This window comes from Lepisma saccharinum, chromosome 9 (genome assembly GCF_977018435.1).
Source record: "Lepisma saccharinum chromosome 9, izLepSacc3.1, whole genome shotgun sequence".
Taxonomy (NCBI): Eukaryota; Metazoa; Arthropoda; class Insecta; order Zygentoma; family Lepismatidae; genus Lepisma; species Lepisma saccharinum.
The window spans coordinates 34,795,906-34,814,164 of NC_139237.1; the positions used below are offsets into that span (position 1 = coordinate 34,795,906).

Here is an 18,259-nt window from a genome sequence, read left to right on the forward strand (position 1 = left end):
AAACAAAACAAGCATATTTACATTATTTAATTTTAGTACTTCGTAAGTCTCTCCTGGAAGATTCGGACTCCCTGGATACCTCGCCTCCCCTAAATAGCCCTTGGCTCTCAGTTGTATTGCGATGTTCGTCAATGTGTGTTTTTCTTCTTTCAGACACTCGGAAAAAGTTTTGTCTTGCAACAGAAAACCTGTTATAGTCAGACTCTTGAGCGGGGGGAGAGTAGCGGACAGGGAACCTTAGCCTTATGGTCTGCTTCCTCCCTCCAGCAAAGTCTCAATGCAATGGATTTGCCTTCGAAGGGGGAAATGGAATCAATATTGGCAAGACTAGGAAGAATAAATTACATCTGTCCGCTGCTTTTTTCGAGCGACGCTGATACGGGTTCTTAAGACGACAGAAATGCAAGTTTATGTTTAGTGGGAATGAATGTACACGTAATTTAGAACCTTTTAGGTTTATTATTAGAAGAATGCTGAGGGACCTAATCTTAAACCATTTTTGTGAAAGTAATCTCTACAACTTCACAGTATGTGTTACAGACGTAATTGCATACATAGCATGATGAAATCACGATAAAACAAAGACCAAGTCTACTGCCACGCGCATCTTTTTTGAGGGTTCAGCAGAAAAAGAACGTGGCAGCAAACATTACCTTTCATTTTTGTTGCGACTTTCAGCAGTGGTCATTTCGTCTAAGCCATAGACATATCCGTGGACATACCGTTCCAACCTAACGCGAATTAAACTAAATCGAATGTTGACAAACACCAAATCAAAAGCTTCGTGTTATTGTATTTGTTTTTATTCAGCTATATTTCTGTGTTTTACACGATAAACGTAGAAAATAGTGTTACATATATTTGTGTTCTTACTTTCCGGTGAAGAGAACAGACTGACAGTCAAGGATCTTGTGATAGTCTGCAGAGTAAGATGAACGAACCTCCAATACATTTGGTGTGAAAAATGATTCCAAAATTATGACGATAAAACCTGAATAATTCAATTCTATCAGGAGGGACTAAAGAAGAGATACGTTCGAAGAAAGCTGTGAAACTTTTTGTCGCCCATAGTGAGTAATATTGGCACTTATTTATTGTTCTAGAACACAAGAGGCCATGTCCTAAAATGTAGCAAGGAAGTTACTAGAATATATATATATACAGGGTGTCATTTTAATGACGCCCACGGAAACGTATAGAGAATATCAAAACAAACAACTTTTCTCAGTAACATTTTTCTCGTTGGTGCATCATTTCGGTGCAACAGTCGTTCAAAAATGCCCGTTTTGCCGCCAGAATGCTGGCAACCACACACGTGAAGCGATGCGTTCCAGGGTTGACAGGAACACACATTCTATGAAAAGTGACATAGGCCACATCAACCACATTATGTACTGTAAAACAAAATGAGAAGACACGGGTACAGCACCTAGAATAACGTAGTGTGGAAAACGGCATGCTTCTGCGCTCTCAGGCTGGTTCCACCCGAAAATGATACCACTAGAGACGCTGGTGTCGGTACACGTGCTAGGCATTCGTCTGCTTATAATGGAAGTAAATGGAGTTTTCGCTGCAACGTCTGATTCTTTTACATGAAGCATTTCTATGAATGTGATAATTGCTATGATATTTGGTACAGTGGTCGCGAAGATATTAACGAACATTCTAGACAGTCGACCACGTCCTGTTATCGTCATACTTTCGTTAATAATACGGGATAAAAAATATGCGTGGAATGCTCTTGGCAACTAATGTTTGTGTATGAATTAGGTTCATTATTATTATCATCATCATCATTTCTTTTAAAGATATACACACTGAAGCATTTGTATTTTTGATATTTACTGTCTCTTTTCTTCTGCTTTAAACTAATCGCGGCGATGATGATAATGATGATTACATGAAACGACAAGGGGAACCCCACAAAACTTTCTTAGTGCCATCGACATGAGTGTAAGGCAACTTTCAAACCAATGGGACAAGCGACACGGGATGTTCACACTGTCACACTAGTGACACACACTTCCAGATTGTAAAATAGCATTCATTGCACATGAGGGTCCCAACTAAGTGACAAGCGACATGGTGCCTTCAGTCTTATTAGCAAGCGTTGCTTGCGAACAACAGATAGGCGACACAATAAATCGCACATTACAACAACAGATCTAGGCGACACGATAAGTCACACGTGTTGCTTTGTCGCTTCTGCGTCGCTCAAACTGGGCCATTTCCTCAATAGCTTGCAACATGTTGCCGTGGTTTGTTGTTCGCGCATACGCGATGCAATGAGTGTCTTGCTTTAGTGAGATTGCGCACCAAAGCGACAAGCGGCATGCGACACTTATCGCTTGAGGTTTTCACCAACCGAACGCTGGCCTGTGCTTCCCGTCATGCCGCTACGATGTGAAATGTTGCTCTTGATTGGCTCCTTCCCAAGCAATATGTGTCACTACGGTATGAAAGTTGCCTTGGACCGAATGACCCGTGTCGCTTTGGTGTGAAATCCTCGTATCCTTTGTCGCTTTGGTGTAAAATCTCCTTGAGGAAACGGTGGAGTCAGAGCTTTTGTCCCTACGGTTCGAAAGGCTGTATTGATTTCCGACTGCTCGCTTTCAAGCGACATTTGTGGTTTGTCGCCTCGGTATGAAATATCTCTCAGGATACTATTTATATTCTAATAACATAGAAAAATAAACTCTAATACACAGTCCAAGACCTGACGTCCGGAATCACATTGCGATGTTTCTTTCTTCTTGTGTTACGCACGCATGCTATTTATTTATTAATTTTATTTTACTTTTCTTTCCAAATTAATGCCATTTCTTGACTGCAAATCACTCCACAAATATAACCGTTTCCATCAATTCACTTACCACCATTCTAGAGAAACAAATCTACACAATTTATTCCAAAAACTAACTAAGCCGCATTACTTTCATAACAAAATTAGCACGTGTGCCGATCGCACTGCCATCTACTTGTCATCGTCTCGGGGAACCAGTTTCTTGGGTCTTTTTCCACACTACGTTATTCAAGGCGCTGTAACACGGGTAACTATCTGATATCGCCCGAACAGATTTTGGTAACATTATCGTATGAGGGAAACGGATTCCTTCAAATTTACAAGGAAAAAGTACTTACGGAAATCATTTTCTTTAGCGTTATGGAAGTTCCTGAATGTAGATTTGATCCATTTTAATGTGAATGCGTCTTGTTTTCTGCGAAAATCTCTGTCCGACACGCTGTTTCTGCTCCCGCCATTTGCTTTCTGCACGAGAGTGCAATGTTCCGTGTGTTATGATGATGCAACCCCGTAGCCAGTGTTTCAGCCTCGCCGTGTTTTCACTAGAACATGATGTGTCGAGTATTTTTAATTTTTTTTTTTTAACTATGCTTGCCTAACCTAACCTTACCTTACCTTACGGAAAATGTTTTTTGGGGCTAACGTCAATGGTTTGTGGGGCTGCCCGGGAATGGTTTTTCGGGCTAACATGCATGCTTTGTGGAGGTAAACATGAAAAAAAATAATTGAAATAGTACGTAATTTTCCGTCATGAAGGTTTGAAACACTGCTTGCACACTGAAATCGACAAAACACAAGCTGGCACGTCATGACGTGCGATGTTGCATTACGAGTGCACGCCATATTGTCTATTACAGAAGCGGAACAAGTAAGACAAATAATCAATCGTAATATGAAAAGTTGACAGTATTTTATGGAAAAAGTCATAACTTCACGTTAAAGAATGTTCCGCAAGGCAAAACAGGTAAGTACCAGTGGTAAAATTAAGGAAATAAATGAGTGAAAGCTGTTCGGGCGTTATCGCAAATTTACTGAAGAAATAGACATTATCTTAGTTAGAAGTGCATTATTTCACCTTAAGAAATGTTCCACATTCGAAAGTAACACGTTAACAATGTAAAGAAGTCCGAAATATATGATTCGTAGATTTTTCCCTCATACGATAATAGTACCCAGATTTCTTCAAATTTACAGGACAAACTACTTACTGAAATCATTTTCTGTATCATTGTCGAGATATGGTCCGTGGGGCTATCCGTCAATGGTTTTTGGGGCTATTCATCAATGGTTTTTGGAGCTATCCGTTAATGGTTCGTGGGGCTATCGTGGATGGTTTTTGGGGCTATTGTGAATGGTTTTGGGGGTTATCCGTCAATGGTTTATGATGACAGAATGAACACGAAACTAGATAATTTTTGGCTCAGAAGGTGGAAACACTGCATACCCACTCCAAATCGACAAAACACAAGCACTACGTGCGATGATCCATGACGAGTGCATGCCATATTGTCTGTTACCCCAGCATAACAAGGAAGACAAATAATGACTCGTAATATGGAAAGTTGACACTATTTTATGGAAAAAGGCGTAACTTCACCTTAAAGAATCTTCCGCAATGCAGAATAAGTAAGTATCAATGCTAAAATTAAGGAAATAAACGAGTGAGAGGTGTTCGGGCCTTATCACATAAGTACCGAAGACACGTACTGTAACCTAACAGGAAGTAAACAAACGATACGAAAAATGGTAGAAAGAAAATGGAATGCAAGTGGAAGTGGTCATATCGAATTTGGTCTCAGCTTACATGTCAAATATTTGCAAATCTCGTTGCTAAGGTGGCATCTACAATTTAGTCTTTCCACTTCATCCTTCTGATACCTGTTGTCTGTGACACACTGAACAGATGACAAAATAGAAATGAAAGAACTCAAAATTCCAAAGGTAAGCAACACATAATATAATGTATATTCAGTGCATTATGAGGCAAGTGGCAAAAATGGTTGAAAATACAGTGATATAAGCAAGTTCTTGACGACTGTGTTTGTCTATGCACCGGATACACATGTAATAGTTTGCAACTGTGAACAGGGCAGTATATTCGCTACTGATTCGTCTTTAGATTGTTACTGTGGTTGTATGTGTTTTAGCCGTAATGTAACAACGTGAACCTCTGATATTTCCATTATCAGCACAAAAGTACCACAGGGCATCTGGACACAAACCTGTAGATATCAACTTTGCAACGAGATTTGTAGCTGGGCATAAACGGCCACATGTAAGCTGTAAGTCCAATAAAATTTATTATTGTTGATATTTGGCATGTAGGCTGAGACAAAATCCGATATTGACACTTCATTTTGAATACGTTTTTTTTACCAATTCTCATATTGTTGGCTGGTAGGCTATGATGTTCGGTCTACTGGATGCGTTTCTTGCTTCGTTTTACAGCTAATAATGTGGTTGGTAGTTTATAATTTTTCATAAAATTTGTGTATTCCTTGCAACACTGCCATGTGCTATTTCGCCGCAGGAAATGATGTCACAGATACGATCAAATGTTTTGTTGGGTTGCCAGCTTCCAGGCAGCAAAATGGTATTTTTTTGAATGGCTGTAGCGTCGAATCAACGCAACAACGAGAAAAATGCTACTGAAAAAAGTTGTTTGTTTTGATATCCTCTATACGAATGTGTGGTCCGTGGGTGCCATTAAAATGACACCCTGTATATTTTTTGAGTACATCTACACCCCTCCCTTCAAGGATTACATAGCTTTTCCTCCTATAGATTCGTGTGTTTTAAGGTGCGTGGGTGAATGATCCCATATTTGAGAAACCACGCTGGTTAGGATGACGTGCCCGCACATGTGCATTAAGAGACATGTCAACAAGCACCCCCTATTGTGCAAATCACCGAAGTGAAGTAGTGGTTCACCCTGCGACCAAGCTAATGGAGTGAGTGTACGAACTCGTGTCATTGCAACATGGAGCGCAAAATGGAGCAACGCGTTAACATGAAGTTTTGCTTCAAATTAGGGAAAAACGGCAACGGAGACTCATGGAATGTTAGTGCAAGTGTACGGTGTTGAAGCAGTGAGTAAAAAGTGTGTGTTTGAATGGTTTAAACGCTTTAGAGACGGAAAGGAAGGTGTCGAGGATGAGCTGCGTTCGGGTCGACCGTCAACAAGCACAATCCCAGACAACATCGAACGATTGCAACGGATGCTTGCGGATGATCGGCGACTGTCGTTGAGAATGATTGCAGAAGAGTTGCAGATAAGCAAAGATAGTGTACACACTATTGTTCACGAACATTTGAAAAAGTGAAAGATTTGTGCCCGGTTTGTACCGCACACGCTGACATGAGCAGAAGCAAACTCGGATGGAAACGTCTGGAGATGTCGTCGACATGTCTGACCGGAATCTGCAGTTTTTGAAAACCATCATTACTGGAGATGAGATCTGGTGCTACCAATACGATCCAGAGACCAAGCGACAGTCAATGGCATGGTGTTCATCGTCTTCCCCGCCTCCCAAAAAAAGTCGGCTGACAAAATTAAAACATTAAGATGATGATGTTCGCCTTTTTCGACAGCAAGGCCTTGAACCATCATGAATTTCTACCTGCGGGTCAAGCTGTCAACTCGGAAGTTTACGAGGGAGTTTTGAAACGGCTGCTGCAACGCATCCGGCAGGTTTGGCCAGAACTGTACCATAGTAGACAGTGGACTTTTCTCCACAACAACGCCCGTCCGCACACTGCAATCTGCGTGGTCAACTTTCTCGCTCAACGCCAGGTGACTGTTCTTCCACACCCTCCGTATTCTCCAGATTTGGTGCCGGCAGACTTCTTTTTGTTTCCCCACCTTAAATTAGCCCTGACCTTTTCATCAACTATCTCTTCTTTCTGGCTACACTGCGATGTTCGGATGCCATCTTCAATAGTCTGCAAAATATATGGTAAATTTTTAATTTGTGGTAAAAGTTTACTGTCTCTTACCTCACATATTTTTGTACACACACACACACAAATATATATATATATATATATATATATATATATATATATATATATATATATATATATATATATAGATGCATTCACTGGCTTCATGAGCATAAAAGGCAGGGATCGAACTAGTGAACTCTTTAGGGACCAGATGATAGATCAAAGTACGTTTGTGTTCCCCATACAAGCTCCCTAACAAGCGCTCAGCAGAGAGTGGAAGGAATCAAGGGATGTCGTTGTTGTACATCTTACCTCTCGGCCAAGCGGATGTAAGTCGACGTCAGGTGACAACACAAAGAGTCCTGGGTTGGCAGCCCACAGTCTTCCGTTTCTGTGGTGGCTGACGAAGTTTGCGCTGATTCTAAGTGGAAGGCGTCCGAACAATGGTCTGAGCCAGCAGGCTGAAGCCTTACGAGCTGCGGTACTGATTATGGCTCACTCACATCGAGACATAGCAGTTGACCTTGGCAATCGTGGCGGTCTGGAATCCCGAGCTTCACTTGAGATCTGAATAGAGAGCAGGAGGTCTCCGCCTGGTAGATGGTATCTTTCTGAGGTCCCGAATTCTGGTTGATACCTCTTATAAGCTCCTGACTTTTGCTTCCTAGCCGCCTACTCAGCTTTTCCAGATTCGCCAGTCGATGACAGGTTAGGACTCAGTAGTGTAGAAGAATGCTGTATCTCCTGACATCACATGCTTCAGCTGTTGCTGGAATGTGTAACCTATTAGGTGGGTGCTCGATTAATTAGCAATAAATGTGAGAAGACGTGCAAGGAGGCCGTGGACGCAAATTACGCATACCCAACCTAACAGTTACAAATGTTGTTGTTTTTTTTATGAGGTTAATGGAGCGTATTTTGTACGACCGCCTCAGTCTCAAGTGAGAACCAATTAAATTAGTACAATGAGTCACGTTAAACAAAGGACTTCTTCGTACTGACGACAAAACTTGTCCCCCTTCCTCTTTTTCTCTTATGATCACTTGAACCTTAAATTAGAACGTAAATTTAGCCACGACTCCGTATTCGAACAACCACGAGTTCATTTTTGTGCAGTTTATTATCTAAGGTACAGTTCTTTTAGTATGGCAAACAAAGACGTACTACAAAATTAGTTTGCGATGCGAGGTCAGTTTTTATTATATTAACCCCGCAACGGAGTATGGTTAATATTTCTTTTCATTCAAATAACAAATACATCCATGTAACTACAACAATTCTTTCTTTGATGAATTGGACAAATGTTCATAAGTTAGTATTCACCCGTAACAATATAATAAATTAGTTGAACGAATAACACATGCATATAAACGTACCACGGCTACAAAAACACCGTTAAAAGTTACAACATCAATTCTTGGCTTGTAAGACCACAACTTTTCTTGGGAAAAGTAACCCCCCGATTCTTTTGATGCTCTTATTCTTTTCGTCAAAATACATAAGGTGCTTACTCATTTACTCGAATGCCAACAAAAATTACTTAATTGCATTCCCCTTTCCTTTTTAATTTAATCGCAGTCAGTGCTTGCCATGCGAGAAAAATGAATGGGACAAGGTCATGTCACTACCAATCAGTACAACCGCGACGACGCGATGCAAATAAGGGAGGAAACGACGATGAACTTCTCATTTGAGTTTTTTTCTTTTCTGACATTTCGGCGAGGTATCGCAACTCGTGGTTAGTTGCAGAGCGACACGTTCATTTGTCGGAAAAAAACACTTCACTGTTCACTGAGTTAATGGTTGCAAAAGTACATACCTCAAAACAGGACCAATTGGACTGCGTGGCTCATCGGAAACGGTTACTAGAGAACCGAACGGGACCTTCCAATAGTACTATCCGCATCATCCACAGTATCTTGTCCTGTCGTCTCTATGCTTCCTTCTCGTAATTGCCAAATTACGTCTTCTACATTCAGGGTTCCATTTCCAACACGAGAGAAAACGACGATCAAAATGGCCAATTGTCAAAACTGATCCAGATGGTCGTATCCACTGCTTACTGTAATTCCTCCAAAAGAATCAACTGAAAGTTCCCCGTATCGTTCGTAACTCAAGTGCGAAAACAAGGGACAACTCCACGACGTGTTTGAATGAAAAAAAATGTGGTCCCCTTCTGCCGCAGATCACCGAAAGCCCAACTGAGGCATGTCTAGTGATGCGAGTTGCTCATCGCTCGCACAATTCGAGGTCGTGACTTCCTGTCTTCCGTGCAACTGACTGACGAACACAGTTTTTTTTATTTCGATCGTGGTCGCCGAAAAAGGAATTGCACTGAGGGCCTCTAGCGGTCAATCGACCAACTAGTCGTGAAAAACAGACTGACGCACTGGCGTACCGAAGAATGAGGGGGAATGTGGGGCTTTTCCACGCAATAAATTAACGTAATACTTTTTTATTACAGTTTGCGGGGAAAAACGTCACAAACTCCCCCCTCTAGCACAAAAGGAATCTCCCATGCAAGGCACTGAATCAATCAATATAGTCTAAGCACCCGTAGCACCATAATTATAATAAACCCGTAACAAATAAATAGATATAAATATATGAGAGCATTTCATAACCCCTTAATTTGTGTTAGAGAACTCGATAAACATTGAAATAGATAAGCCAAATACCACACAAAGTCATGTTGCAATTTAAACAACATGAAAAATATTTCTCCCAAGAAACCTGTTACCTTGTATAAGTCAATAGCCAATATCATAATAAATATACGTAAAACATCCCATAAAAATGGAAAGATAGCAAATAGGAATAATTAATAAGTACAATTAATGTGATGTTAAAAAATGGACATGAATGAAGCGATTGCAATCTGAAATGAACTGAACAAGAAAATATGAAAACACTTAACGATTATAAGATATAAAATATACAAAACATTACTTTCCAAAATTACCAGTATACACCTATAAAGAGTCTATAATTTTCCGTGGTTGGTGCGTATGAATTATATTGCACTGAATAAGATGATAACATACGTGGTTGCGTTGCACTTAGTGTTTTATTTTTTTTTTTGGGGGGGGGCTAACAATTGAGAAAGGCACTCGGGATGTACACTAATGTGTAGAAAGCTTCCAGAGAACACGTAAGACCACTATTTTTATACTTAGAGGATAGGGTGGCCATTCCAGTAGATGCCTCATTCCAGAATTCCGAGATGGTACGTAAATTTTGTAGGTTTCCTCGTAAACCATGAAAAATAAAGAAAACGACAAATTAGAAGGAAAAATAGAAGAAAAAATAGGAAAGAAAGGAGGAAACATAAAAGGAATGGAATAGAAAAGGAAATAAGAGCATCAATTACAATTTTGTTTTGTTTAAACAGCCAAATATAAACATATCCTCAAGAATATACTACAAGTGAGATCAAAGTTACCAAATGAATTCAATATGAGTTATGCAAATTATAATCCATCTTGAAATAAGCCTGTTTTAACAAATGGTTATAAGTTAAACATTGTTCCAACAATAAACATAAGGGAACACATTTACATAATGAAAGACACACATTATCAAAAATCCATAATAAAACCCTTAATATACTAAGATACACATAACAGTATTAATACAGTCCAACATGCTTATTGCTAAATGAACCTGTCACTGCTCATAACTCAAGGGACCCGAGGATTGTAGTTGTTCGAAGAGGGACGACGTCGGCAGTGCTGTGAGGAGTGTCCAGTTCGCCGGCAAAAGTTGCAGTATAGCGCTGGAAAATGACGCTGTGGACGATTATAAGTCTGTCCCCGTGACGATTGCAATAGTGAAGCAACGTAGGTATCGGACAAATCAACATCAGGTGAAGGTTCATCCCTAATAAAATAAGGCTTGATATGTGCGATATGCACTTTACGAAGAAAGACCTCAGTTTCAGGATCCACCAGAAGAACTGTTACCGGACCCAAAAGCTTGAAAATTTTGGCTGGACCTGCCCAACGTTCTTGAAGTTTAGCGGTGACTTTCTGAAAGGCCTTGCTCTGTGGGAATGTTTTATAAAGAACCATATCCCCTACCTTAAAGGAAGAGGGTTGCCTTTTGGGGTCATATCTGGCTCTCCGCGTAGCCCAAGCCTTTTGTAAATGGTGAAAAGCCTGAGCCCAACATTTAGCACGGTCAGCAGAAGGAGGACCGGCCAATTCTGAGTCGGATTGGAATTCCCAGAAAAAAATTCATGGGCCCATCAATGTCCCGTCCAAACAATATTTGTGATGGAGAAGTTTGAATGCTATCATGTACTGCTGTATTAAAGGCAAATGAAATGGCATTTAAGTGTACATCCCATTTGGTGTGGTCATCGGAATGATACGCTATTAAGGAGGCCTTTAAGTTACGAATAAATCGTTCAGCCAATGAGGGATTTGGGTAGTAGGAGCTAGTATAAATATGTTTCACCCGAGATTCAAACAAAAAGGAATTAAAGTGACGGGATCGAAAATAAGAAGCATTATCCGACACCAGTTCGCAAGGGGCCCCAAAGACAAGAAACAAGGAGCGAAGCTTTTCCACTATCTGATTTGATGTAGGTCCCCGAAGAGGATAAAGAGAAACCCATTTTGAAAAGGCATCCACCACTACTAGAATATAAGAATGACCCTTTGACGAACGCACAAGAGGACCAACAAGATCAATATATAAGCATCGCCAAGGATGTTTTATGATCTCTGATGACAAGAACCCCGGAGGCTTCCGGATGGCCAATTTGGCCTTTTGACAAGTATCACAAGACTTGACATAGGCTTTAATATCTTGAACACAGGATGGCCACCAGAAGACTGACATTATTTTCTTAGTACATTTTTGAATACCCAAATGTGAACCTCCCATAGGCATATCGTGGTAATAGCGACAAATCAGATGTTGAAGAGTGTGAGGTACAACAACTAAGGAAGCTGTAGAGCGTGGAGGTTGCCAAACAAGTAAGTCATGATACAGAGCATAATGTTTAAAATTTTGGCCTGCACGTAATTGTTCTACTATTGGTTGTAAATTTGAATCTTTTTGTTGAAGATCAAAAATATCGGATTTACTAAAGGGAATAATTTGGAATTTAGGTGCCGCACAAGCAAGAGAGGTAACGGGTAAGGAAGAAACCTGGAATTCCTCAGGTGAGTACATCCGAGACAAACAATCGGCAACAGGATTTAGTCGAGAGGCGATATGTTCGACTGAATACGAAAATCGCGACAGGTACAGCAACCATCGCCCAAATTTGCCATATTGCTCAGGGTGTCGTAGAAGCCAGGAAAGAGCCTGATTATCTGTCTGAAGAGTAAAATGCTTCTCTGTTAAGTAAGTCTCGAACTTTTTGAATCCATAAACGATCGCGCAACATTCGGCCTCGTATATGGATTGTCGACGTTCCATATCGGTCCGCTTACGGGAAGCAAACGCAATAGGGCGTAAAGACCCATCAGGCATACGTTGATTAAGAGTAGCCCCAAATGCCAAACCCGAAACGTCACATTGGAGGACAAATTCCTTAGAAAAGTCGGGTAAAGCTAAAACCGTATGTTTAAGAAAAACCTGCTTGAGGTGATCAAATTGTTGTTGGTCACTCTCTGACCATGTGAAGGCTATGCCCTTTTTCTTTTTATCAGTAAGAAAAGAAGTCAACTCTGAATATGATGGAATGAAGCGGGAATAATACCCCAATAATCCAAGAAGACGCTGGACAGCTTTAAGGTTCCTAGGGGGAGGTATGTCCTGAATCGCGGAGATACGATCGGGGTCTAAGACAAGCTGTCCCTCACGTAAAATGTATCCTAAGTATTTGACTTCCTTTTGCATCCATTTGGACTTAATGGGATTAACAGTTAATCCAGCTTCTCGAAATGCTTGAAGAACCAATTGTAGATGTTGCAGGTGAGTTTCCTCATCCGGACTAAAGATCAAGACGTCATCGGCATATGTGACCAGGAATTTGAATTTATATGGACCTAAAATTTTATCTAAAGCACGCGTCAAAAGTTGAGTACCCAGATTGATACCAAAGGGAACCCTGGTATACCGGTATTGACCGAAAGAGGTGACAAACGCCGTTAAGTCTTTACGGGGCTCATCCAGCCGTATCTGATGGAAACTTTGACAGAGATCCAAGCAAGAAAATACCCGAGCCGATTGTAAATGCTGAAATATCAAATCAATACGGCTTTGTGGAAAGTTGTCATAGGCGATCAATCTATTTAGATGCTTGTAACTACAAACTAGGCGATGTCCACCATCCTTCTTATCAACAAGGAAACAAGGGGATGCGTAAGGAGAGGCGCACGCTTCTATGATATTCTGATCCATCAACTCCTGAATTTGTTGACGTAGAATGGCCGTTTGTGTAGGGTTTAATTGAAAGGGCTTAGAACGAAAGGGAACGTTAGTAATTAAAGGAATAGACACTGGTTCCAGTGTACAACTGCCAACACGTTCTGTAACTACATCATCATATGCGCGTAATAAACTTGTTATATTAGAGGGAACCTCCATTAAATGAGGAGGGCTATCGTCTTCCGGAGACCGTGCCTGGTGTTGCGCGGTGGGAGGTACGGACGAGGCGAAAGGAATGTGATCAGTGGAATAGGGAAAGGAAACAAGTAAATGTTCAAAAGAAATAGTACCCTTGGAATGAGAAAAAAAATCTGAACCAAGGATAACGGGAAAGGCTAAATTTTCTGAGATCCAAAATTTCCATTTCCAGGACAAACCCTGTAACTTCAAGGTCAATACAACACTTGTGTAAAGGCGTATAGCCTGACTATTGACCGTTTGTAACGTACGAGTAGTGTCTGTACGAACGGGAGGTCTGGGACGTAAGCTAGCCAAAAATCCCCTCGCAATCAAGGACACGGAACTTCCCGAATCGAGAAGAATGCGACTCGGTGTAGAATTCAAGGTGGCGTTAAGAATCGGTACAGCTGTCTCAATAATAGTCAAGGGGTGTTCAATATGCGTTAAGGTGGTAGCCGCTGGTACCGATACGTGTTGAGTGTCCAAATGTGAACACATAGGATTCGGTAAATTAACACTAGTCCGTGGAACCACATGAGAAGGAAACTCGTCCGACGTATCCAAGGTTTCTAAAGGAGGGGTAGGGGAAGGAAATGCAGATCTAGTCGGTAGTGGATGTTCTACAGGAACAAGCAATGGGGTTGGAGGTGAGACACCCAAGTGTGGGGGGTATTCCTCGGCTTGTTGCTCTACACGACGTAATTCCATGGGCCATATTTCTCTAGATAAATTTATAAAATTGACCATAGAAGTGGGCCGATTAAAACCCATTAAAAGTAGACGGGTGGCATCTTGTAAATTCAACAGGACCGATTCCAAAAGACTAGATTCGGACCAATCAATGGGTAATATGTGAAAAGCGTCGAAAATGTCATGCAAATAGCTAGAAAGAAATTCATCGGTTTTCTGAGGACGCATTAGATATTTGTTCAATAAGATCTGCAATTTTGAAAAGGGAACCAAACGATACCAAATAACTCGTGTGAACGTTGGCCAGGGAAATTTCTCAATAAGAGAGGTGTACCAAACCTCCCGAAGTAGTCCCATAGTGGATGAAAATGCCATTAACAATAAGGATTCTAAATCCAAAAGATTAAGTTTAAAGGTTTTATATATAGTTAGCAAAAAAAGAAACAATTGGTCGGGGTCTGAACCATCAGTATGCGGTAAAGCTTGTAAAAGTTCTGTTGCTGCGGAATATCTAATATGGTTTGTAACATGTGAATAGTCGGGGGGTAAAAAAAGTTCTCTGGGTGTATGAAGATGCGGGGTCTGCTGAAAGGGGGAAGGTTGTATAGTCACTGGCGGAAATGGGAAGGTGGACGAGCCGTACACATGGTCAGGAAGAGGGGTTGACATTATTGAAACCACTCGAAAAATCTGTTCCAAATGCAAAAGAGTAAATAACCAAAAAAAAAGGGGTAAATGGTACTATCCCATATGAGATAACCGTACGGAACTGCAACATAAGGAAAATATAAATATAAAAGAAATATAATCGACTGCAGACCTTTGTAAAACCAGCTAACCCTCCCAATATCACAAAACCAGACGTCCAGGAAAGGGGAAAAAGTTCTAGTGGGGGGGAGGGATCCGCTGTGGTGCTAACCAAATTGCAAAATAAGGGAAATTTTTTTTTCCAAAATTAAGGCCGATAAATTCTTCCTTTTGCAAAAAATAAGCAATACAGATAAGGTACAACCAAACGTCCCGGAAAGGGGAGAAAGGAAAAAGTTCTAATGGGGGGGGGGGAAATTTTTTTATTAAAAAAGAAGTGAATCCAAGTTTTTCTTACTTTTCTTTCTTTTAAGACGTAACGCGGAAAAAATGGAAGTATGGAGAACCATGCTCTGCTACCAAAACTTTGTAACCTATTAGGTGGGTGCTCGATTAATTAGCAATAAATGTGAGAAGACGTGCAAGGAGGCCGTGGACGCAAATTACGCATACCCAACCTAACAGTTACAAATGTTGTTGTTTTTTTATGAGGTTAATGGAGCGTATTTTGTACGACCGCCTCAGTCTCAAGTGAGAACCAATTAAATTAGTACAATGAGTCACGTTAAACAAAGGACTTCTTCGTACTGACGACAAAACTTGTCCCCCTTCCTCTTTTTCTCTTATGATCACTTGAACCTTAAATTAGAACGTAAATTTAGCCACGACTCCGTATTCGAACAACCACGAGTTCATTTTTGTGCAGTTTATTATCTAAGGTACAGTTCTTTTAGTATGGCAAACAAAGACGTACTACAAAATTAGTTTGCGATGCGAGGTCAGTTTTTATTATATTAACCCCGCAACGGAGTATGGTTAATATTTCTTTTCATTCAAATAACAAATACATCCATGTAACTACAACAATTCTTTCTTTGATGAATTGGACAAATGTTCATAAGTTAGTATTCACCCGTAACAATATAATAAATTAGTTGAACGAATAACACATGTATATAAACGTACCACGGGTACAAAAACACCGTTAAAAGTTACAACATCAATTCTTGGCTTGTAAGACCACAACTTTTCTTGGGAAAAGTAACCCCCCGATTCTTTTGATGCTCTTATTCTTTTCGTCAAAATACATAAGGTGCTTACTCATTTACTCGAATGCCAACAAAAATTACTTAATTGCATTCCCCTTTCCTTTTTAATTTAATCGCAGTCAGTGCTTGCCATGCGAGAAAAATGAATGGGACAAGGTCATGTCACTACCAATCAGTACAACCGCGACGACGCGATGCAAATAAGGGAGGAAACGACGATGAACTTCTCATTTGAGTTTTTTTCTTTTCTGACATTTCGGCGAGGTATCGCAACTCGTGGTTAGTTGCAGAGCGACACGTTCATTTGTCGGAAAAAAACACTTCACTGTTCACTGAGTTAATGGTTGCAAAAGTACATACCTCAAAACAGGACCAATTGGACTGCGTGGCTCATCGGAAACGGTTACTAGAGAACCGAACGGGACCTTCCAATAGTACTATCCGCATCATCCACAGTATCTTGTCCTGTCGTCTCTATGCTTCCTTCTCGTAATTGCCAAATTACGTCTTCTACATTCAGGGTTCCATTTCCAACACGAGAGAAAACGACGATCAAAATGGCCAATTGTCAAAACTGATCCAGATGGTCGTATCCACTGCTTACTGTAATTCCTCCAAAAGAATCAACTGAAAGTTCCCCGTATCGTTCGTAACTCAAGTGCGAAAACAAGGGACAACTCCACGACGTGTTTGAATGAAAAAAAATGTGGTCCCCTTCTGCCGCAGATCACCGAAAGCCCAACTGAGGCATGTCTAGTGATGCGAGTTGCTCATCGCTCGCACAATTCGAGGTCGTGACTTCCTGTCTTCCGTGCAACTGACTGACGAACACAGTTTTTTTTATTTCGATCGTGGTCGCCGAAAAAGGAATTGCACTGAGGGCCTCTAGCGGTCAATCGACCAACTAGTCGTGAAAAACAGACTGACGCACTGGCGTACCGAAGAATGAGGGGGAATGTGGGGCTTTTCCACGCAATAAATTAACGTAATACTTTTTTATTACAGTTTGCGGGGAAAAACGTCACAAATGTTAGCTTGTGTAGTGTCTAGTCGCTTGGCCAAATATTGATGTCTGGATTAAGTTTTAGCTTTCTTACAATGTCTCCCTTGAATCTTTCTGCAAAATATATACAGGATGATTCAGAATTCCTATTACACACTTCTAGGGGTTGTAGAGGGGACTTAGTAGATCAAGTTTTGATCATTTGATTTGATTTGTTGCTTTTAGTCTACTTTATGCACAGAAAGGCTCATCGGGACTGGACCTACAGTTTAAAGTGGAATCCAAACCACTATGTGCCTCCACTGGGTATCGAACAAGTTTTGATAAGGAACCCATGTCCGGAAACATACCGTTTTGGTACTACACAGATGACAAGATCACATAATTTCACATCTCTCACTTTACCTGCTGCTCGATGTGGCGACACTGAAGTTCATTGCAAACAGCGTACCTCCGAAGGATGTTTGCATACACATGTTCAAAAGTACCTGGTGTGTGCTGAATCATGTCTGCTGCCGCCAGAACTCGTGCAACCAGGTCTTCATCCGAAACTACAGGAGTCTCATAAAGAAGACTCTTCATGTGGCCCCATACGAAAAAGTCAAGAAAAGTTAGATTCGACAATCGTGGTGGCCAAGGAGTTGGTCCACTGCGACCTATCCACCTGTCCCCCTATGTTTGATTGAGATGTTGTCAGACATCATAGTGCACCATCATGTTGGAACAATATATGCTGTGTAAACAGATTGTAAACAGTGGACATTTTAAGCAGCACTCATGACATCAGGTGACTGAGGATGTTGCCCTCTGTCAATGTGGGGTTGCCTACCGTGAAGTAGGCAACCCACATTGAGATGTGAAATTATGTGATCTTATCATCTGTGTAGTACCAAAACGGTACGTTTCCGGACATTGGTTCCTTATCAAAACTTGATCCCAGAAGTGTGTAATAGGAATTCTGAATCACCCTGTTTATATCATTTTAATGGCATCCACGGACAACAGAAACATGTAGAGGACATGAAAACAAACAACACTTCTCAGTAACATTTTTCTTGTTGGTGCTTCATTTTGGTGCTACAGTCGTTCAAAAAATCTCTTTTTGTTGCCTGAATGCTGGCAATCCAACACAACATTTAATCGCATCTACGGCAGTGTTGCAAGGAATACACAAATTTTAGGGAAAATGACAGACTACCAACCACATTATGAGCTGTAAAATGTAGTTAGGAACGCATCCAGAAGACCGAATATCTATGGAAACATAGCCTACCAGCCAGAAAACAAGCAGTGATCCCAGGGAAAGGAACTAACAATATCAAAAATGGTAGAAAAACAACATATTCAAAATGAAATGAATATCGAATTTTGCCTCTTAGCCTACATGTCAAATATAAT

At 40.8% G+C, this 18,259-nt stretch overlaps 1 protein-coding gene across 2 annotated transcripts in view; it reads left to right on the forward strand.

Annotated features, from left to right (window-relative positions):
- Positions 1-765: 765 nt before the first annotated feature.
- The window catches only part of LOC145991994 (uncharacterized), a 92,780-nt gene continuing 75,286 nt past the window's right edge, over positions 766-18,259 (forward strand). For both annotated transcript variants that reach the window (XM_083127989.1, XM_083127990.1), the window contains exon 1: positions 766-1,070. The gene's annotated coding sequence lies outside the window, so the exon portion shown is untranslated. The remainder of the gene's footprint in view (positions 1,071-18,259) is intronic.